Here is a 24,993-nt window from a genome sequence, read left to right as displayed (position 1 = left end):
ACACAGATATTGCATCGGAATTAAATGCAAAAGGCACAATGCCGACTTAGGTACATGAAGACTGGCTCTTCTTACTGTCTATGATTTGAGCCATTCCTGTGACACTAGTTATAGATTCCGATGCTTCACTTCAGGTTTACTGTATCCCTTGGACTTTCTTACTGACGACGACACACAGAAATTGAATCGGAATTAAATACAAAAGGCACAATGCCGACTTAAGTACAAGAAGACTGACTCTTCTTACTGACTATGTTTCGAACATTTCCTGTGAGACCAGTTTTATATTTCGATGCTTCACTATATGTTTACTGCATCCTTTGGACCTTTTTATTGACGATTAAACACAGAATTTGCATCGGAATTAAATACAGAAATCACAATGCCGACATAAGTACAAGAAGACTGGCTCTCCTTAATGTCTATGCTTTGAACCATTCCTGTGACACTAGCTATAGATTCCGATGCTTCACTTCAGGTTTACTGTATCCCTTGGTCCTTCTTATTGACGACGAAACACAGAAATTGCATCAAAATTAAATACAAAAGGCACAATGCTGACTTAAGTACAAGAAGACTGGCTCTTCTTACTGTCTATGTTTTGAGCCATTCCTGTGACACTAGTTATAGATTCCGATGCTTCACATCAGGTTTACTGTATCCCTTGGACCTTCTTATTGAGTTCCGATGCCACACTTCAGGTTTACTGTATCCCTTGGACCTGATTATTGACGACGAAACGCAGAAATGGCATCGGAATAAAATACAAAAGGCACAATGCCGACCTAAGTACAAGAAGACTGACTCTTCTTACTGACTATGTTTAGAACATTTCCTGTGAGACCAGTTTTGGATACCGATGCTTCACTTCGGGTTTACTGTATCCCTTGGACCTTCTTATTGACGACGAATCACAGAAATTGCATCGGAATTAAATACAAAAGGTACAATGCTGACTTAAGTACAAAAAGACCGGCTCTTCCTAGTGTCTACGATCTGAACCATTCCTGCGACACTAGTAATAGAATCGGATGCTTCACTTCAGGTTTACCGTAGCCCTTGGACCTTCTTATTGACGACGAAACACAGAAATTGCATCGGAATTAAATACAAAAGACACAATTCCGACTTAAGTACAAGAAGACCGGCTCTTCTTTCTGTCTATGTTTGAACCTTTCCGGTGACACTAGTTAGAAATTCCGATGCTTCACTTCAGGTTTACTGTAACCGTTGGACCTTCTTATTTACGACGAAACACAGATATTGCATCGTAATTAAATACAAAAGGCGCAATGCCGACTTAAGTACAAGAAGACTGACTCTTCTTACTGACTATGATTTGAACATTTCCTGTGAGACCCGTTTTGAATTCCGATGCTTCACTTGAAATTTACTATATACCTTGAACGTTCTTATTGACGACGAATCACAGAAATTGCATCGGAATTAAATACAAATGGCGCAATGCCGACTTAAGTACAAGATCACTGGCTCTTCTTACTGTATATGTTGGAACCATTCCTGTGAAACTAGTTACCGATTCCGATGCTTCACTTCAGGTTTACTGTATCCCGTGGACCTTCTTGTTGACGACGAAACTCAGAAATTGTATCTTAATTAAATACAAAAGGCACAATGCCGACTTAAGTACAAGAAGACTGGCTCTTCTTACTGTCTATGCTTTGAACCATTCCTGTGACACTAGTTATATATTCCGATGCTTCACTTCAGGTTTACTGTATCCCTTGGACCTTCTTATTGACGACGTAACACAGAAATTGCATCGGAATTAACAACAAAAGGTACAATGCCGGCATAAGTTCAACAAAACTGGCTCTTTTTAGTGTCTATGTTTTGAACCGTTCCTGTGACACTAGTTATAGATTCCGATGCTTCACTTCAGATTTACTGTTTCCCTTGGACCTTCTTATTGACGACGAAACACAGAAATTGCATAGGAATAAATACAAAAGCCACAATGCCGACTTAAGTACAAGAAGACTCGCTCTTCTTACTGTCTATGTTTTGAACCATCCCTGTGACACTAGTTATAGATTCCGATGCTTCACTTCAGGTTCACTGTATCGCTCTGACCTTCTTATTGACGATGAAACACAGAAATTGCATCGGAATGACATAGAAAAGTCACAATTCCGACTTAAGTACAAGAAATCTGACACTTCTTACCGTCTATGCTTTGAACCATTCCTGTGACACTAGTTATAGATTCCGATGCTTCACTTCAGGTTTACTGTATACCTCTGACCTCCTTATTGACGATGAAACACATATATAGCATCGGAATTAAATACAAAATGCACAATGCCGACTTAAGTACAAGAAGACCGACTCTTCTCACTGACTATGTTTGAACATTTCCTGTGAGACCAGTTTAAGATTCCGATGCTTCACTATATGTTTACTGTATCCCTTGGACCTTCTTATTGACGATGAGACTTAGAAATTGCATCGGAATTACATACAAAAGGCACAATGCCGACTTAAGTACAAGAAGACTGATTCTTCTTACTGACTATGATTTGAACATTTCGTGTGAGACCAGTTTTAGATTCCGATGCTTCACTAAATGTTTACTGTATCCCTTGGACCTTCTTGTTGACGATGAAACACAGAAATTGCATCGGAATTATATACAAAAGGCACAATGCCGACTTAAGTACAAGCAGACTGGCTCTTCTTCTGTCTATGCTTTGAACCATTCCTGTGACACTAGTTATATATTCTGATGCTTCACTTCAGGTTTACTGTATTCCTTGGGCCTTCTTATTGACGACGTAACACAGAAATTGCATCGGAATTAAATACAAAAGGCACAATGCCGGCTTAAGTACAAAAAGACTGGCACTTCTTAGTATCTATGTTTTAACCATTCCTGTGACACTAGTTATAGATTCCGATGCTTCACTTCAGGTTTACTGTTTCCCTTGGACCTTCTTATTGACGACGAAACACAGAAATTGCATCGGAATTAAATCCAAAAGGCACAATGCCAACTTAAGTACACGAAGACTGGCTCTACTTACTGTCTATGATTTGAACCATTCCTGTGCCACTAGTTATAGATTCCGATGCTTCACTTCAGGTTTACTGTATCCCTTGGACCTTCTTATTGACGACGAAACACAGAAATTGCATCGGAATTAAATACAAATGGCACAATGACGACTTAAGTACAAGAAGACTGACTCTTCTTACTGACTATGCTTTGAACATCTCCTTTAAGTCCAGTTTTAGATTCCGATGTTTCACTATACGTTTACTGTATCCCTTGGACCTTCTTATTAACGACGAAACACAGAAATTGCATCAGAATTAAATACAAAAGGCACAATGACGACTTAAGTACAAGACGACTGGCTCTCCTTACTGTCTATGATTTGAAGCATTCCTGTGACACTAGTTATAAAGTCCGATGCTTCACTTCAGGTTCACTGTATCCCTTGGACCTTCTTATTGACGACGAAACACAGAAATTGCATCGGAATTAAATACAAAAGGCAGAATGCCGACTGAAGTACAAGAAGACTCGCTCTTATTACTGACTATGTTTTGAACCAATCCTGTTACACTAGTTATGTATTCCGATTCCTCACTTCAGATTTACTGTATCCCTTGTACCTTCTTATTGACTACGTAACACAGAAATTGCATCGGAATTAAATACAAAAGGCACAATACTGTCTTAAGTACAAGAAGACTGGCTCTTCTTAGTGTCTATGTTTTGAACCATTCCTGTGACACTAGTTATAGATTCCGATGCTTCACTTCAGGTTTACTGTTTCCCTTGGACCTTCTTATTGACGACGAAACACAGAAATTGCATCGGAATAAATACAAAAGCCACAATGCCTACTTAATTACAAGAAGACTGGCTCTTCTTACTGTCTATGTTTTGAACCATTCCTGTGACACTAGTTATAGATTCCGATGCCTCACTTCAGGTTTACCGTATCCCTTGGACCTTCTTATTGACGACGAAACACAGATATTGCATCGGAATTAAATGCAAAAGGCACAATGCCGACTTAGGTACATGAAGACTGGCTCTTCTTACTGTCTATGATTTGAGCCATTCCTGTGACACTAGTTATAGATTCCGATGCTTCACTTCAGGTTTACTGTATCCCTTGGACCCTTTTATTGACGACGAACCACAGAAATTGCATCGGAATTTAATACAAAAGGCACAATGCCGACTTAAGTACAAGAAGACTGACTCTTCTTACTGACTATGCTTTGAACATCTCCTTTAAGACCAGTTTAAGATTCCGATGCTTCACTATATGTTTACTGTATCCCTTGGACCTTCTTATTGACGACGAAACACAGAAATTGCATCGGAATTAAATACAAAAGGCACAATGCCGACATAAGTACAAGAAGACTGGCTCTCCTTAATGTCTATGCTTTGAACCATTCCTGTGACACTAGCTATAGATTCCGATGCTTCACTTCAGGTTTACTGTATCCCTTGGTCCTTCTTATTGACGACGAAACACAGAAATTGCATCAAAATTAAATACAAAAGGCACAATGCTGACTTAAGTACAAGAAGACTGGCTCTTCTTACTGTCTATGTTTTGAGCCATTCCTGTGACACTAGTTATAGATTCCGATGCTTCACTTCAGGTTTACTGTATCCCTTGGACCTTCTTATTGAGTTCCGATGCCACACTTCAGGTTTACTGTATCCCTTGGACCTGATTATTGACGACGAAACGCAGAAATGCCATCGGAATAAAATACAAAAGGCACAATGCCGACCTAAGTACAAGAAGACTGACTCTTCTTACTGACTATGTTTTGAACATTTCCTGTGAGACCAGTTTTGGATACCGATGCTTCACTTCGGGTTTACTGTATCCCTTGGACCTTCTTATTGACGACGAATCACAGAAATTGCATCGGAATTAAATACAAAAGGTACAATGCTGACATAAGTACAAAAAGACCGGCTCTTCCTAGTGTCTACGATCTGAACCATTCCTGCGACACTAGTAATAGAATCCGATGCTTCACTTCAGGTTTACCGTAGCCCTTGGACCTTCTTATTGACGACGAAACACAGAAATTGCATCGGAATTAAATACAAAAGACACAATTCCGACTTAAGTACAAGAAGACCGGCTCTTCTTTCTGTCTATGTTTGAACCTTTCCGGTGACACTAGTTAGAAATTCCGATGCTTCACTTCAGGTTTACTGTAACCGTTAAACCTTCTTATTTACGACGAAACACAGATATTGCATCGTAATTAAATACAAAAGGCGCAATGCCGACTTAAGTACAAGAAGACTGGCTCTTCTTACTGTATATGTTGGAGCCATTCCTGTGACTCTAGTTACGGATTCCGATTCCTCACTTCAAGTTTACTGTATCCCTTGGACCTTCTTATTGACGACGAAACACAGAAATTGCATCGGAATTAAATACAAAAGGCACAATGCCGACTTAAGTACAAGAAGACTGACTCTTCTTACTGACTATGATTTGAACATTTCCTGTGAGACCCGTTTTGAATTCCGATGCTTCACTTGAAATTTACTATATACCTTGAACGTTCTTATTGACGACGAATCACAGAAATTGCATCGGAATTAAATACAAATGGCGCAATGCCGACTTAAGTACAAGAACACTGGCTCTTCTTACTGTATATGTTGGAGCCATTCCTGTGACTCTAGTTACGGATTCCGATTCCTCACGTCAAGTTTACTGTATCCCTTGGACCTTCTTATTCACGACGAATCACAGAAATTGCATCGGAATTAAATACAATAGGCACAATGCCGACAAGTACAGGAAGACTGGTTACTTTTACTGTCTATGTTTTGAACCATTCCGGGGACGCTAGTTTTAGATTCCGATGCTTCACTTCAGGTTTACTGTATCCCTTGGACTTTCTTATTGACTACGAAACACAGAAATTGAATCGGAATTAAATACAAAAGGCACAATGCCGACTTAAGTACAAGAAGACTGACTCTTCTTACTGACTATGTTTTGAACATTTCCTGTGAGACCAGTTTTAGATTCCGATGCTTCACTATTTGTTTACTGCATCCCTTGGACCTTCTTATTGAGTTCCGATGCCACAATTCAGGTTTACTGTAACCCTTGGACATTCTTATTGACTATTAAACACAGAAATTGCATCAAAATTAAATACAAAAAGCACAATGTCGACTTAAGTACAAGAAGACTAGCTCTTCTTACTGTCTATGTTTTGAACATTTCCTGTGAGACCAGTTTTGGATTCCGATGCTTCACTTCGGGTTTACTGTATCCCTTGGACCTTCTTATTGACGACGAATCACAGAAAGTGCATCGGAATTAAATACAAAAGGTACAATGCTGACTTAAGGGGATACGGAATCACCTATCCCCGCAATGTTAATATATGCCTACTATAGGGAACATTTTCTCACAAACTACTGGAGACAGAGAGGTAAAAATTTTACTGTATGTGCATTCATATGTTACAACAATACTGAAACAACAGTTTATTGTCAAAGTATTTTCTTACAGAGATATTGTACATTTATTTTTAAGTAAATTTTTTCCATCGCTTTTTACTAGACTATCACCCCTAAGTCTTTTGTAAATCAAGTAATTAAAAAATCGTTGTTTCGGTATGTAATAGGGACCTATGTCACTACGTCATAAAAATTTCAGACTTCTAGGTTGACCAATACCTGAGATAATGTTCCTAGATGAAGTAAAAAGTAAACTTACGGGAAACGGAGAAAGAAGATTAAAACATTCCTGATCCGTAGCTAATACCCCCTTCACAGTCTTCATAATCATCTTCAAGTCTTCTTTTGGCACCCCTCTGCACCTGTCTTGCTTTTTTCACTAATGTCTTGATTATATTATCAGCATGCCTTAGTCTGTGCTGATCTAAAAAGAACATAGCACGTACCGTACGGGAACCAACACACATACCCAACTTTTGAAGGACCTGGCATTTAGTTATATTTCCAAGATTGAAGGTTGCCACAGCATCATACACACCAAAATGTAGTGTATTAATTCCGACAAACACTGTTTTTGGGAGACGATGCCATATCACACTATTCAAGCACTCGTTGGGGTTCTGCGTTTTTCCGTGAAGACATTTCATCAGAAGACTTCTGTCAGCCAGATCTCTGAAAATGGGCTTTATTTCTGCCATGATGGCTGATGGTAGACTGTGGTGGTGAATGTATTTCTCTCCTGTTGTTAGTCCCCTATTGTATTTACACCAGCTGTTTTCACCTTTGGGGCACAAACCATGTTGTGGATGCTCATCCGTGGATGCGGTGTGGAAATATAAAGCCCATATAGCTCTCCTCATTTCTTCAAGATTGCCTGTATTTTGCCTGATTGCAAGGCCATAGCACTTCTGAATGTGGTCTATTATGGAATCAGTCAATCTTCCTCTGCCATCCAAGGTTTTCCCATCATCTAGTTTTTTCCCTTTCATAACTGATTTTAACCTTCTCAGCCTGGCACCCATTCTCTTCTGCACATGTCCTATACATTCAAGTTTGCTTATATTTACACTGTTCCCATATGGTTTGCTTTCCAAAACTTCTTTGAATGCTTTAGAGTCACCATCTCCCAGATATTTGACATAGCGAACATTATACCACTGTGAAGAGCGATGAAAAATTTTCTTCACCCCAGCAACCTCCATGCCACCACTACTACCATAATAATTAGCAATACAGTCATCACTGTGTTCATTTTTCAGCCTGCCTGTGCAAATACAGTATTTAGACATTATTGCAACATCAATAACCTTGCCAGTATCAACACTAGTTGCTGTTACAACACCATTGTTGGAGGTGTGGCCCCTTTTCTGCCACGTGCCATCAAACGCCACTGTGAGGTCACGACTGCCGTCATTTTCTTCCACTGCTTCTTCCACAGCAACCTGCATTGACTTCTGTGCTACATCTTCAACTGCAGATCCTAGTACATAATTGTAAGCTTCAAACTTTGAAGGTGCACTTGGAAGATTTAGAACACCACATAGCATATCACCAGCTGCTTTGCCTTTACCAATTGCTCGCAATCCATAAACTAACCTAATATTTACACTATAAAGTTCAGTTTTCTTGTATCCATTATTTACAGTTACTGAAACCGAACTTGGAAACTTACAGCTGTATTTACAAACACTGCATATTAAATTAAACTGGGCAGCCAGGCCAACATGGGATTCTACTTTCAGAGAAACGTTTCCATGACATTTTTTGCAGCACAAACTGTTTTCAAGAGCTTCACACAATATATTCGTATCAATGAGTTCAAAAACTTCATTCCCTCTATCAAGTAAATTATATTTCTCTTCCAAATCTCTTAGTTTTTTATGAGAAGCACTGTTTTCATTTGGTGTAAGTTCGTTCGGCAAATCAGTAATAAGTGGATTCACATTTTCCAACAGTGATGATGATGAACTGCTTTGCTTTGCTAATGAATCATTATTTCTTTTCTTTTGCCAGTTCAGACGCTTTTTAAATACTTTTGCTTTAGCTCTAGGCATTTTCACTGCGAAAAATGAAGCACTAAATACGAAATAACTCAACAACAACTACTTTCTTATATCACACTGTTTACAAAACAGTCCCGCCACAAAGTCAAAGAGTAACTTGAGGAAACCAGAGAGAAACATTTTCGGGCAACTAGTGTATAAATAGTCGCTGGAAACCGGGATATTTGAATTCATGTCACTTTAAAGGTACTGCCAAAAAGTTCATGGTCAGCCACGAGAGACGTGTATAACTAAAGCGCAATACCCGATCTCACAAATATATAAAAATAAAATAGTTATAATTGTAGTAGAGCTATGTATGATACGTCATTTTAAAGAGGAAACATGGCAGAATATAATACGCCAATAAAAAAAAATTCGATTTTTTAACCCAAAATCCGATTCCGTATCCCCTTAAGTACAAAAAGACTGGCTCTTCCTACAGTCTACGATCTGAATCATTCCTGCGACACTAGTAATAGAATCCGATGCTTCACTTCAGGTTTACCGTAGCCCTTGGACCTTCTTATTGACGACGAAACACAGAAATAGCATCGGAATTAAATACAAAAGGCACAATGCCGACTTAAGTACAAGAAGACCGGCTCTTCTTACTGTCTATGTTTGAACCTTTCCGGTGACACTAGTTAGAGATTCCGATGCTTCACTTCAGGTTTACTGTAACCCTTGGACCTTCTTATTTACGACGAAACACAGATATTGCATCGTAATTAAATACAAAAGGCGCAATGCCGACTTAAGTACAAGAAGGCTAGCTCTTCTTACTGTATATGTTGGAACCATTCCTGTGACTCTAGTTACGGATTCCGATTCCTCACTTCAAGTTTACTGTATCCCTTGGACCTTCTTATTGACGACGAAACACAGATATTGCATCGGAATTAAATACAAAAGGCACAATGCCGACTTAAGTACAAGAAGACTGACTCCTCTTACTGACTATGATTTGAACATTTCCTGTGAGACCAGTTTTGAATTCCGATGCTTCACTTGAAATTTACTGTATACCTTGAACGTTCTTATTGACGACGAATCACAGAAATTGCATCGGAATTAAATACAAAAGGCGCAATGCCGACTTAAGTACAAGAACACTGGCTCTTCTTACTGTATACGTTGGAACCATTCCTGTGAAACTAGTTACCGGTTCCGATGCTTCACTTCAGGTTTACTGTATCCCGTGGACCTTCTTGTTGACGACGAAACTCAGAAATTGTATCTTAATTAAATACAACTGGCACAATGCCGACTTAAGTACAAGAAGACTGACTCTTCTTACTGACTATGTTTTGAACATTTCCTGTGAGACCAGTTTTAGATTCCGATGCTTCACTATATGTTTACAGCATCCCTTGGACCATCTTATTGACGATTAAACACAGAAATTGCATCGGAATTAAATACAAAAGGCACAATTCCGACTTAAGTACAAGAAGACCGGCTCTTCTTACTGTCTATGTTTGAACCTTTCCGGTGACACTAGTTAGAGATTCCGATGCTTCACTTCAGGTTTAGCGTAACCATTGGACCTTCTTATTTACGACGAAACACAGATATTGCAACGGTATTAAATACAAAAGGCGCAATGCCGACTTAAGTACAAGAAGACTGGCTCTTCTTACTGTATATGTTGGAACCATTCCTGTGACCCTAGTTACGGATTCCGATTCCTCACTTCAAGTTTACTGTTTCCCTTGGACCTTCTTATTGACGACGAAACACAGAAATTGCATCGGAATTAAATACAAAAGGCACAATGCCGACTTAAGTACAAGAAGACTGACTCTTCTTACTGACTATGATTTGAACATTTCCTGTGAGACCAGTTTTGAATTCCGATGCTTCACTTGAAAATTACTGTATACCTTGATCGTTCTTATTGACGACGAATCACAGAAATTGCATCGGAATTAAATACAAAAGGCGCAATGCCGACTTAAGTACAAGAACACTGGCTCTTCTTACTGTATATGTAGGAACCATTCCTGTGAAACTAGTTACCGATTCCGATTCTTCACTTCAGGTTTACTGTATCCCGTGGACCTTCTTGTTGACGACGATACTCAGAAATTGTATCTTAATTAAATACAAAAGGCACAATGCCGACTTAAGTACAAGAAGACTGGCTCTTCTTACTGTCTATGATTTGAACCATTCCTGTGACACTAGTCATAGTTTCCGATGCTTCACTTCAGGTTTACTGTATCCCTTGGACCTTCTTATTCACGACGAATCACAGAAATTGCATCGGAATTAAATACAAAAGGCACAATGCCCACAAGTACAGGAAGACTGGTTACTTTTACTGTCTATGTTTTGAACCATTCCGGGGACACTAGTTATAGATTCCGATGCTTCACTTCAGGTTTACTGTATCCCTTGGACTTTCTTATTGACGACGAAACACAGAAATTGAATCGGAATTAAATACAAAAGGCACAATGCCGACTTAAGTACAAGAAGACTGACTCTTCTTACTGACTATGTTTTGAACATTTCCTGTGAGACAAGTTAAGATTCCGATGCTTCACTATAAGTTTACTGCATCCCTTGGACCTTCTTATTGACGATTAAACACAGAAATTGCATCGGAATTAAATACAAAAGGCACAATGCCAACTTAAGTACAAGAAGACCGGCTCTTCTTACTGTCCTTGTTTGAACCTTTCCGGTGACCCTAGTTAGAGATTCCGATGCTTCACTTCAGGTTTACTGTAACCGTTGGACCTTCTTATTTACGAAGAAACACAGAAATTGCATCGGAATTAAATACAAAAGGCACAATGCCGACTTAAGTACAAGAAGACCGGCTCTTCTTACTGTCTATGTTTGAACCTTTCCGGTGACACTAGTTAGAGATTCCGATGCTTCACTTCAGGTTTACTGTAACCGTTGGACCTTCTTATTTACGGCGAAACACAGATATCGCATCGTAATTAAATACAAAAGGCGCAATGCCGACTTAAGTACAAGGAGACTGGCTCTTCTAACTGTATATGTTGGAACCATTCCTGTGACTCTAGTTACGGATTCCGATTCCTCACTTCAAGTTTACTGTATCCCTTGGACCTTCCTATTGACGACGAAACACAGAAATAGCATCGGTATTAAATACAAAAGGCACAATGCCGACTTAAGTACAAGAAGCCTGACTCTTCTTACTGACTAAGATTTGAACATTTCCTGTGAGACCAGTTTTGAATTCCGATGCTTCACTTGAAATTTACTGTATACCTTGAACGTTCTTATTGACGACGAATCACAGAAATTGCATCGGAATTAAATACAAAAGGCGCAATGCGGCCTTAAGTACAAGAACACTGGCTCTTCTTACTGTATATGTTGGAACCATTCCCGTGAAACTAGTTACCGATTCCGATGGATCACTTCAGGTTTACTGTATCCCGTGGACCTTCTTGTTGACGACGAAACTCAGGAATTGTATCTTAATTAAATACAAAAGTCACAATGCCGACTTTAGTACAAGACGACTGGCTCTTCTTACTGTCTACGATTTGAACCATTCCTGTGACACTAGTCATAGTTTCCGATGCTTCACTTCAGGTTTACTGTATCCCTTGGACCTTCTTATTGACGACGAAACACAGAAATTGCATCGGAATTAAACACAAAAGGCACAATGCCGACTTAGGTACAGGGAGACTGGCTCTTCTTACTGTCTATGTTTAGACCCATTCCAGTGACACTAGTTATAGATTCCGATGCTTCACTTCAGGTTTACTGTATCCCTTGGACCTTCTTATTGACGACGAAACACATAAATTCCATCGGAATTAAATACAAAAGCCACAATGCCGACGTAAGTACAAGAAGACTGGCTCTTCTTACTGTCTATGTTTAGAACCATTCCTGTGACACTAGTTACTGATTCTGATGCTTCACTTCAGGTTTACTGTATCCCCTGGACCTTCTTATTGACGACGAAACACAGAAATTGTATCGGAATTAAATACAAAAGGCACAATGCCGACTTAAGTACAAGAAGACTGGCTCTTCTTACTGTCTATGATTTGAACCATTCCTGTGACACTAGTTATAGTTTCCGATGCTTCACTTCAGGTTTACTGTATCCCTTGGACCTTCTTATTCACGACGAAACACAGAAATTGCATCGGAATTAAATACAAAAGGCACAATGCAGACAAGTACAGGAAGACTGGCTTTTCTTACTGTCTATGTTTTGAACCATTCCGGGGACACTAGTTATAGATTTCGATGCTTCACGTCAGGTTTACTGTATCCCTTGGACTTTCTTATTGACGACGGAACATAGAAATTGAATCGAAATTAAATACAAAAGGCACAATGCCGACTTAAGTACAAGAAGACTGACTCTTCTTACTGTCCATGTTTCGAACCAGTCCTGTGACTCTACTTATAGGTTCCGATACCACACTTCAGGTTTACTGTATCCTTTGGACATACTTATTGACGATTAAACACAGAAATTGCATCGGAATTAAATACAAAAAGCACAATGTCGACTTAAGTACAAGAAGACTGGCTCTTCTTACTGTCTATGTTTGCAACCATGCCTGTGACACTAGTTATGGATTCCGATGCCCCACTTCAGGTTTACTGTATCCCTTGGACCTTCTTATTGACGACGAAACAGAGATATTGCATTGGAATTAAATACAAAAGGTCGATGCCGACTTAAGTACAAGAAGACTGGCTCTTCCTACTGTCTATGATCTGAACCATTCCTGCGACACTAGTTATAGATTCCGATGCTTCACTTCAGGTTTACTGTATCCCTTGGACCTTCTTATTGACGACGAAACACTGATATTGCATCAGAATTAACTACAAAATGCACAATGCTGACTTAAGTACAAGAAGACCGGCTCTTCTTACTGTCTATGTTTTGAACAATTCCGGTGACACTAGTTATAGATTCCGATGCTTCACTTCAGGGTTACTGTAGCCCTTGGACCTTCTTATTGACGACGAAACACAGAAATTGCATCGGAATTAAACACAAAAGGCACAATGCCATCTTAGGTACATGGAGACTGGCTCTTCTTACTGTCTATGTTTTGACCCATTCCAGTGACACTAGTTATAGATTCCGATGCTTCACTTCAGGTTTACTGTATACCTTGGACCTTCGTATTGACGACGAAACACAGAAATTGCATCGGAATTAAATACAAAAGGCACAATGCCGACTTAAGTACAAGTAGACTGACTCTTCTTACTGACTATGTTTTGAACATTTCCTGTGAGACCAGTTTTGGATTCCGATGCTTCACTTCAGATTTACTGTATCCCTTGGACCTTCTTATTGACGACGAATCACAGAAATTAAATCGGAATTAAATAGAAAATGCAAAATGCCGAATTAAGTACAAGAAGACTTACTCTTCTTATTGACTATTTTCTGATCATTTCCTGTAAGACCAGTTTTAGATTCCGATGCTTCACTATATGTTTACTGCATCCCTTGGACCTTCTTATTGACGATTAAACACAGAAATTGCATCGGAATTAAATACAAAAGGCATAATGCCGTCTTAAGTACAAGAGGACTGGCTCTTCTTACTGTCTATGATTTGAACCATTCTTGTGACACTAGTTATAGATTCCGATGCTACACTTCAGGTTTACTGTATCCCTTCGACCTTCTTATTGACGACGAAACACGGAAATTGCATCGGAATTAAATTCAAAAGGCACAATGCCGACTTAGGTACAAGAAGACTCACTCTTCTTGCTGACTATGTTTTGAACGTTTCCTGTGAGACCAGTTTTAGATTCCGATGCTTCACTATATGTTTACTGTATCCCTTGGATCTTCTTATTGACGTCGAAACACAGAAATTGCAACGGAATTAAATACAAAAAGCACAATGCCGACTTAAAAACAAGAAGACTGGCTCCTCTTACTGTCTATGATGTGGACCATTCCTGTGACACTAGTTATAGATTCCGATGCTTCACTTCGGGTTTACTGTTTTCCTTGGACCTTCTTATTGATGACGAAACACAGAATTGGCATCGGAATTGAATATAAAAGGCACAATGCTGACTTAAGTACAAGAAGTCTGACTCTTCTTACTGTATATGTTTTGAACTATTCCTGTGACACTAGTTATAGGTTCCGATGCCGCACTCCAGGTTTACTGTTTCCCTTGGACGTTCTTATTGACGATTAAACACAGAAATTGCATCGGAATTAAATACAAAATGCACAATGTCGACTTCAGTACAAGAAGACTGGCTCTTCTTGCTGTCTATGTTTTGAACCATTCCTGTGACACTAGTTATGGATTCCGATGCCTCACTTCAGGTTTACTGTATCCCTTGGAGCTTCTTATTGACGACGAAACAGAGAAATTGCATAGGAATTAAATACAAAAGGCACAATGCAGACTTAAGTACAAGAAGACTGACTCTTCTTACTGACTATGTTTTGAACATTTCCTGTGAGACCAGTTTTAGATTCCGATGCTTCACTATATGTCTACTGTATCCCTTGGACCTTCTTATTGACGATGAAACACAGAAGTTGCATCGGAATTAAATACAAAAAGCACAATGCCGACTTAAGTACAAGAAGAGTGGCTCTTCTTACTGTCTATGTTTGAACCATTCCTGTGACACTAGTTATAGATTCTGATGCTTCACTTCAGGTTTACTGTATCCCTAGGACCTTCGTATTGACGACGAAACTCAGAAATTGCATCGGAATTAAATACAAAAGGCACAATGCAGACAAGTACAGGAAGACTGACTTTTCTTACTGTCTATGTTTTGAACCATTCCGGGGACACTAGTTATAGATTCCGATGCTTGACTTCTGGTTTACTGTATCCCTTGGACTTACTTATTGACGATGAACCATAGAAATTGAATCGGAATTAAATACAAAAGGCACAATGCCGAGTTAAGTACACGAAGACTGGCTCTTCTTACTGTCTATGATTTGAACCATTCCTGAGACACTAGCTATAGATTCCGATGCTTCACTTCAGGTTTACTGTATCCCTTGGACCTTCTTATTGACGACGAAACACATAAATTCCATCGGAATTAAATACAAGCCACAATGCCGACTTAAGTACAAGTAGACTGGCTCTTCTTACTGTCTATGATTTGAACCATTCCTGTGACAATAGTTATAGTTTCCGATGCTTCACTTCAGGTTTAATGTATCCCTTGGACCTTCTTATTCACGACGAAACACAGAAATTGCATTGGAATTAAATACAAAAGGCACAATGGAGACAAGTACAGGAAGACTTACTTTTCTTACTGTCTATGTTTTGAACCATTCCTGAGACACTAGTTATAGATTCCGAAGCTTCACTTCAGGTTTACTATATCCCTAGGACCTTCGTATTGACGACGAAACACAGAAATTGCATCGGAATTAAATACAAAAGGCACAATGCCGACTGAAGTACAAGGAGAGTGGCTCTTCTTACTGTCTATAATTTGAACCATTCCTGTGACACTAGTTATAAATTCCGATGCTTCACTTCAGGTTTACTGTATCCCTTGGACCTTCTTATTGACGACGAAACACAGAAATTGCATCGGAATTAAATACAAAAGGCACAATGACGACTTAAATACAAGAAGACTGACTCTTCTTATTGACTATGTTTTGAACATTTCCTGTGAGACCAGTTTTGGATTCCGATGCTTCACTTCAGGTTTACTGTATCCCTTGGACCTTCTTATTGACGACGAATCACAGAAATTGCATCGGAATTAAATACAAAAGGCACAATGCCGACTTAAGTACAAGAAGACCGGCTCTTCTTACTGTCCTCGTTTGAACCTTTCCGGTGACACTAGTCAGAGACTCCGATGCTTCGCTTCAGGTTTACTGTAACCGTTGGACCTTCTTATTTACGACGAAACACAGAAATTGCATCGGAATTAAATACAAAAGGCGCAATGCCGACTTAAGTAGAAGAAGACTGGCTCTTCTTACTGTATATGTTGGAACCATTCCTGTGACTCTAGTTACGGATTCCGATTCCTCACTTCAAGTTTACTGTATCCCTTGGACCTTCTTATTGACGACGAAACACAGAAATTGCATCGGAATTAAATACAAAAGGCACAATGCCGACTTAAGTACAAGAAGACTGACTCTTCTTACTGACTATGATTTGAAAACTTCCTGTGAGTCCAGTTTTGAATTGCGATGCTACACTTGAGGTTTACTGTATCCCGTGGACCTTCTTATTGACGACGAAACACAGAAATTGTATCGGAATTAAATACAAAAGGCACAATGCCGACTTAAGTACAAGAACACTGGCTCTTCTTACTGTATATGTAGGAACCATTCCTGTGAAACTAGTTACCGATTCCGATTCTTCACTTCAGGTTTACTGTATCCCGTGGACCTTCTTGTTGACGACGATACTCAGAAATTGTATCTTAATTAAATACAAAAGGCACAATGCCGACTTAAGTACAAGAAGACTGGCTCTTCTTACTGTCTATGATTTGAACCATTCCTGTGACACTAGTCATAGTTTCCGATGCTTCACTTCAGGTTTACTGTATCCCTTGGACCTTCTTATTCACGACGAATCACAGAAATTGCATCGGAATTAAATACAAAAGGCACAATGCCCACAAGTACAGGAAGACTGGTTACTTTTACTGTCTATGTTTTGAACCGTTCCGGGGACACTAGTTATAGATTCCGATGCTTCACTTCAGGTTTACTGTATCCCTTGGACTTTCTTATTGACGACGAAACACAGAAATTGAATCGGAATTAAATACAAAAGGCACAATGCCGACTTAAGTACAAGAAGACTGACTCTTCTTACTGACTATGTTTTGAACATTTCCTGTGAGACAAGTTAAGATTCCGATGCTTCACTATAAGTTTACTGCATCCCTTGGACCTTCTTATTGACGATTAAACACAGAAATTGCATCGGAATTAAATACAAAAGGCACAATGCCAACTTAAGTACAAGAAGACCGGCTCTTCTTACTGTCCTTGTTTGAACCTTTCCGGTGACCCTAGTTAGAGATTCCGATGCTTCACTTCAGGTTTACTGTAACCGTTGGACCTTCTTATTTACGAAGAAACACAGAAATTGCATCGGAATTAAATACAAAAGGCACAATGCCGACTTAAGTACAAGAAGACCGGCTCTTCTTACTGTCTATGTTTGAACCTTTCCGGTGACACTAGTTAGAGATTCCGATGCTTCACTTCAGGTTTACTGTAACCGTTGGACCTTCTTATTTACGGCGAAACACAGATATCGCATCGTAATTAAATACAAAAGGCGCAATGCCGACTTAAGTACAAGGAGACTGGCTCTTCTAACTGTATATGTTGGAACCATTCCTGTGACTCTAGTTACGGATTCCGATTCCTCACTTCAAGTTTACTGTATCCCTTGGACCTTCCTATTGACGACGAAACACAGAAATAGCATCGGTATTAAATACAAAAGGCACAATGCCGACTTAAGTACAAGAAGCCTGACTCTTCTTACTGACTAAGATTTGAACATTTCCTGTGAGACCAGTTTTGAATTCCGATGCTTCACTTGAAATTTACTGTATACCTTGAACGTTCTTATTGACGACGAATCACAGAAATTGCATCGGAATTAAATACAAAAGGCGCAATGCGGCCTTAAGTACAAGAACACTGGCTCTTCTTACTGTATATGTTGGAACCATTCCCGTGAAACTAGTTACCGATTCCGATGGATCACTTCAGGTTTACTGTATCCCGTGGACCTTCTTGTTGACGACGAAACTCAGGAATTGTATCTTAATTAAATACAAAAGTCACAATGCCGACTTTAGTACAAGAAGACTGGCTCTTCTTACTGTCTACGATTTGAACCATTCCTGTGACACTAGTCATAGTTTCCGATGCTTCACTTCAGGTTTACTGTATCCCTTGGACCTTCTTATTGACGACGAAACACAGAAATTGCATCGGAATTAAACACAAAAGGCACAATGCCGACTTAGGTACAGGGAGACTGGCTCTTCTTACTGTCTATGTTTAGACCCATTCCAGTGACACTAGTTATAGATTCCGATGCTTCACTTCAGGTTTACTGTATCCCTTGGACCTTCTTATTGACGACGAAACACATAAATTCCATCGGAATTAAATACAAAAGCCACAATGCCGACGTAAGTACAAGAAAACTGGCTCTTCTTACTGTCTATGTTTAGAACCATTCCTGTGACACTAGTTACTGATTCTGATGCTTCACTTCAGGTTTACTGTATCCCCTGGACCTTCTTATTGACGACGAAACACAGAAATTGTATCGGAATTAAATACAAAAGGCACAATGCCGACTTAAGTACAAGAAGACTGGCACTTCTTACTGTCTATGATTTGAACCATTCCTGTGACACTAGTTATAGTTTCCGATGCTTCACTTCAGGTTTACTGTATCCCTTGGACCTTCTTATTCACGACGAAACACAGAAATTGCATCGGAATTAAATACAAAAGGCACAATGCAGACAAGTACAGGAAGACTGGCTTTTCTTACTGTCTATGTTTTGAACCATTCCGGGGACACTAGTTATAGATTTCGATGCTTCACGTCAGGTTTACTGTATCCCTTGGACTTTCTTATTGACGACGAAACATAGAAATTGAATCGAAATTAAATACAAAAGGCACAATGCCGACTTAAGTACAAGAAGACTGACTCTTCTTACTGTCCATGTTTCGAACCAGTCCTGTGACTCTACTTATAGGTTCCGATACCACACTTCAGGTTTACTGTATCCTTTGGACATACTTATTGACGATTAAACACAGAAATTGCATCGGAATTAAATACAAAAAGCACAATGTCGACTTAAGTACAAGAAGACTGGCTCTTCTTACTGTCTATGTTTGCAACCATGCCTGTGACACTAGTTATGGATTCCGATGCCCCACTTCAGGTTTACTGTATCCCTTGGACCTTCTTATTGACGACGAAACAGAGATATTGCATTGGAATTAAATACAAAAGGTCGATGCCGACTTAAGTACAAGAAGACTGGCTCTTCCTACTGTCTATGATCTGAACCATTCCTGCGACACTAGTTATAGATTCCGATGCTTCACTTCAGGTTTACTGTATCCCTTGGACCTTCTTATTGACGACGAAACACTGATATTGCATCAGAATTAACTACAAAATGCACAATGCTGACTTAAGTACAAGAAGACCGGCTCTTCTTACTGTCTATGTTTTGAACAATTCCGGTGACACTAGTTATAGATTCCGATGCTTCACTTCAGGGTTACTGTAGCCCTTGGACCTTCTTATTGACGACGAAACACAGAAATTGCATCGGAATTAAACACAAAAGGCACAATGCCATCTTAGGTACATGGAGACTGGCTCTTCTTACTGTCTATGTTTTGACCCATTCCAGTGACACTAGTTATAGATTCCGATGCTTCACTTCAGGTTTACTGTATACCTTGGACCTTCGTATTGACGACGAAACACAGAAATTGCATCGGAATTAAATACAAAAGGCACAATGCTGACTTAAGTACAAGTAGACTGACTCTTCTTACTGACTATGTTTTGAACATTTCCTGTGAGACCAGTTTTGGATTCCGATGCTTCACTTCAGATTTACTGTATCCCTTGGACCTTCTTATTGACGACGAATCACAGAAATTAAATCGGAATTAAATAGAAAATGCAAAATGCCGAATTAAGTACAAGAAGACTTACTCTTCTTATTGACTATGTTCTGATCATTTCCTGTAAGACCAGTTTTAGATTCCGATGCTTCACTATATGTTTACTGCATCCCTTGGACCTTCTTATTGACGATTAAACACAGAAATTGCATCGGAATTAAATACAAAAGGCATAATGCCGTCTTAAGTACAAGAGGACTGGCTCTTCTTACTGTCTATGATTTGAACCATTCTTGTGACACTAGTTATAGATTCCGATGCTACACTTCAGGTTTACTGTATCCCTTCGACCTTCTTATTGACGACGAAACACGGAAATTGCATCGGAATTAAATTCAAAAGGCACAATGCCGACTTAGGTACAAGAAGACTCACTCTTCTTGCTGACTATGTTTTGAACGTTTCCTGTGAGACCAGTTTTAGATTCCGATGCTTCACTATATGTTTACTGTATCCCTTGGATCTTCTTATTGACGTCGAAACACAGAAATTGCAACGGAATTAAATACAAAAAGCACAATGCCGACTTAAAAACAAGAAGACTGGCTCCTCTTACTGTCTATGATGTGGACCATTCCTGTGACACTAGTTATAGATTCCGATGCTTCACTTCGGGTTTACTGTTTTCCTTGGACCTTCTTATTGATGACGAAACACAGAATTGGCATCGGAATTGAATATAAAAGGCACAATGCTGACTTAAGTACAAGAAGTCTGACTCTTCTTACTGTATATGTTTTGAACTATTCCTGTGACACTAGTTATAGGTTCCGATGCCGCACTCCAGGTTTACTGTTTCCCTTGGACGTTCTTATTGACGATTAAACACAGAAATTGCATCGGAATTAAATACAAAATGCACAATGTCGACTTCAGTACAAGAAGACTGGCTCTTCTTGCTGTCTATGTTTTGAACCATTCCTGTGACACTAGTTATGGATTCCGATGCCTCACTTCAGGTTTACTGTATCCCTTGGAGCTTCTTATTGACGACGAAACAGAGAAATTGCATAGGAATTAAATACAAAAGGCACAATGCAGACTTAAGTACAAGAAGACTGACTCTTCTTACTGACTATGTTTTGAACATTTCCTGTGAGACCAGTTTTAGATTCCGATGCTTCACTATATGTCTACTGTATCCCTTGGACCTTCTTATTGACGATGAAACACAGAAGTTGCATCGGAATTAAATACAAAAAGCACAATGCCGACTTAAGTACAAGAAGAGTGGCTCTTCTTACTGTCTATGTTTGAACCATTCCTGTGACACTAGTTATAGATTCTGATGCTTCACTTCAGGTTTACTGTATCCCTAGGACCTTCGTATTGACGACGAAACTCAGAAATTGCATCGGAATTAAATACAAAAGGCACAATGCAGACAAGTACAGGAAGACTGACTTTTCTTACTGTCTATGTTTTGAACCATTCCGGGGACACTAGTTATAGATTCCGATGCTTGACTTCAGGTTTACTGTATCCCTTGGACTTACTTATTGACGATGAACCATAGAAATTGAATCGGAATTAAATACAAAAGGCACAATGCCGAGTTAAGTACACGAAGACTGGCTCTTCTTACTGTCTATGATTTGAACCATTCCTGAGACACTAGCTATAGATTCCGATGCTTCACTTCAGGTTTACTGTATCCCTTGGACCTTCTTATTGACGACGAAACACATAAATTCCATCGGAATTAAATACAAGCCACAATGCCGACTTAAGTACAAGTAGACTGGCTCTTCTTACTGTCTATGATTTGAACCATTCCTGTGACAATAGTTATAGTTTCCGATGCTTCACTTCAGGTTTAATGTATCCCTTGGACCTTCTTATTCACGACGAAACACAGAAATTGCATTGGAATTAAATACAAAAGGCACAATGGAGACAAGTACAGGAAGACTTACTTTTCTTACTGTCTATGTTTTGAACCATTCCTGAGACACTAGTTATAGATTCCGAAGCTTCACTTCAGGTTTACTATATCCCTAGGACCTTCGTATTGACGACGAAACACAGAAATTGCATCGGAATTAAATACAAAAGGCACAATGCCGACTGAAGTACAAGGAGAGTGGCTCTTCTTACTGTCTATAATTTGAACCATTCCTGTGACACTAGTTATAAATTCCGATGCTTCACTTCAGGTTTACTGTATCCCTTGGACCTTCTTATTGACGACGAAACACAGAAATTGCATCGGAATTAAATACAAAAGGCACAATGCCGACTTAAATACAAGAAGACTGACTCTTCTTATTGACTATGTTTTGAACATTTCCTGTGAGACCAGTTTTGGATTCCGATGCTTCACTTCAGGTTTACTGTATCCCTTGGACCTTCTTATTGACGACGAATCACAGAAATTGCATCGGAATTAAATACAAAAGGCACAATGCCGACTTAAGTACAAGAAGACCGGCTCTTCTTACTGTCCTTGTTTGAACCTTTCCGGTGACACTAGTCAGAGACTCCGATGCTTCGCTTCAGGTTTACTGTAACCGTTGGACCTTCTTATTTACGACGAAACACAGAAATTGCATCGGAATTAAATACAAAAGGCGCAATGCCGACTTAAGTAGAAGAAGACTGGCTCTTCTTACTGTATATGTTGGAACCATTCCTGTGACTCTAGTTACGGATTCCGATTCCTCACTTCAAGTTTACTGTATCCCTTGGACCTTCTTATTGACGACGAAACACAGAAATTGCATCGGAATTAAATACAAAAGGCACAATGCCGACTTAAGTACAAGAAGACTGACTCTTCTTACTGACTATGATTTGAAAACTTCCTGTGAGTCCAGTTTTGAATTGCGATGCTACACTTGAGGTTTACTGTATCCCGTGGACCTTCTTATTGACGACGAAACACAGAAATTGTATCGGAATTAAATACAAAAGGCACAATGCCAACTTAAGTACAAGAAGACAGGCTCTTCTTACTGTCTATGATTTGAACCATTCCTGTGACACTAGTCATAGTTTCCAATGCTTCACTTCAGGTTTACTGTATCCCTTGGACCTTCTTATTCACGACGAAACACAGACATTGCATCGGAATTAAATACAAAGTTCACAATGCCGACAAGTACAGGAAGACTGGCTTTTATTACTGTCTATGTTTTGAACCATTCCGGGGACACTAGTTATAGATTCCGATGCTTCACTACAGGTTTACTGTATCCCCTTGGACTTTCTTATTGACGACGAAACACAGAAATTTTACTCGGAATTAAATACAAAAGGCACAATGCCGACTTAAGTACAAGAAGACTGACTCTTCTTACTGACTATGTTTTCAACAATTCCTGTGAGACCAGTTTTAGATTCCGATGCTTCACTATATGTTTACTGCATCTCTTGGACCTTCTTATTGACGATGAAACACAGAAATTGCTTCGGAATTAAATACAAAAATCACAATGCCGTCTTAAGCACAAGAAGACTGGCTCTTCTTAGTGTCTATGACTTGCACCGTTCCTCTGACACTAGTTATAGATTCCGATGCTTTACTTCGGGTTTACTGTATCCCTTGGAAATTCTTATTGACGACGAAACACAGAAATGGCATAGGGATTACATACAAAAGGCACAATGCCGACTTAAGTACAAGAAGACTGCCTCTTCCTACTGTCTACGATCTGAACCATTCCTGCGACACTAGTAATAGTTTCGATGCTTCATTTCAGGTTTACCGTAGCCCTTGGACTTTCCTATTGACGACGAAACACAGAAATTGCTTCGGAATTAAATACAAAAGGTACAATGCCGACTTAAGTACAAGAAGACCGGCTCTTCTTACTGTCCTTGTTTGAACCTTTCCGGTGACACTAGTTAGAGATTCCGATGCTTCGCTTCAGGTTTACTGTAACCGTTGGACCTTCTTATTTACGACGAAACACAGAAATTGCATCGGAATTAAATACAAAAGGCGCAATGCCGACTTAAGTAGAAGAAGACTGGCTCTTCTTACTGTATATGTTGGAACCATTCCTGTGACTCTAGTTACGGATTCCGATTCCTCACTTCAAGTTTACTGTATCCCTTGGACCTTCTTATTGACGACGAAACACAGAAATTGCATCGGAATTAAATACAAAAGGCACAGTGCCGACTTAAGTACAAGAAGACTGACTCTTCTTACTGACTATGATTTGAAAACTTCCTGTGATTCCAGTTTTGAATTGCGATGCTACACTTGAGGTTTACTGTATCCTGTGGACCTTCTTATTGACGACGAAACACAGAAATTGTATCGGAATTAAATACAAAAGGCACAATGCCAACTTAAGTACAAGAAGACAGGCTCTTCTTACTGTCTATGATTTGAACCATTCCTGTGACACTAGTCATAGTTTCCAATGCTTCACTTCAGGTTTACTGTATCCCTTGGACCTTCTTATTCACGACGAAACACAGACATTGCATCGGAATTAAATACAAAATTCACAATGCCGACAATTACAGGAGGACTGGCTTTTATTACTGTCTATGTTTTGAACCATTCCGGGGACACTAGTTATAGATTCCGATGCTTCACTTCAGGTTTACTGTATCCCTTGGACTTTCTTATTGACGACGAAACACAGAAATTTTACTCGGAATTAAATACAAAAGGCACAATGCCGACTTAAGTACAAGAAGACTGACTCTTCTTACTGACTATGTTTTGAACATATCCTGTGAGACCAGTTTTAGATTCCGATGCTTCACTATATGTTTAC

This window comes from Schistocerca serialis, chromosome 12, assembly GCF_023864345.2.
Source record: "Schistocerca serialis cubense isolate TAMUIC-IGC-003099 chromosome 12, iqSchSeri2.2, whole genome shotgun sequence".
NCBI classification, from domain to species: Eukaryota; Metazoa; Arthropoda; class Insecta; order Orthoptera; family Acrididae; genus Schistocerca; species Schistocerca serialis.
This window is presented reverse-complemented; position numbering follows the sequence as displayed.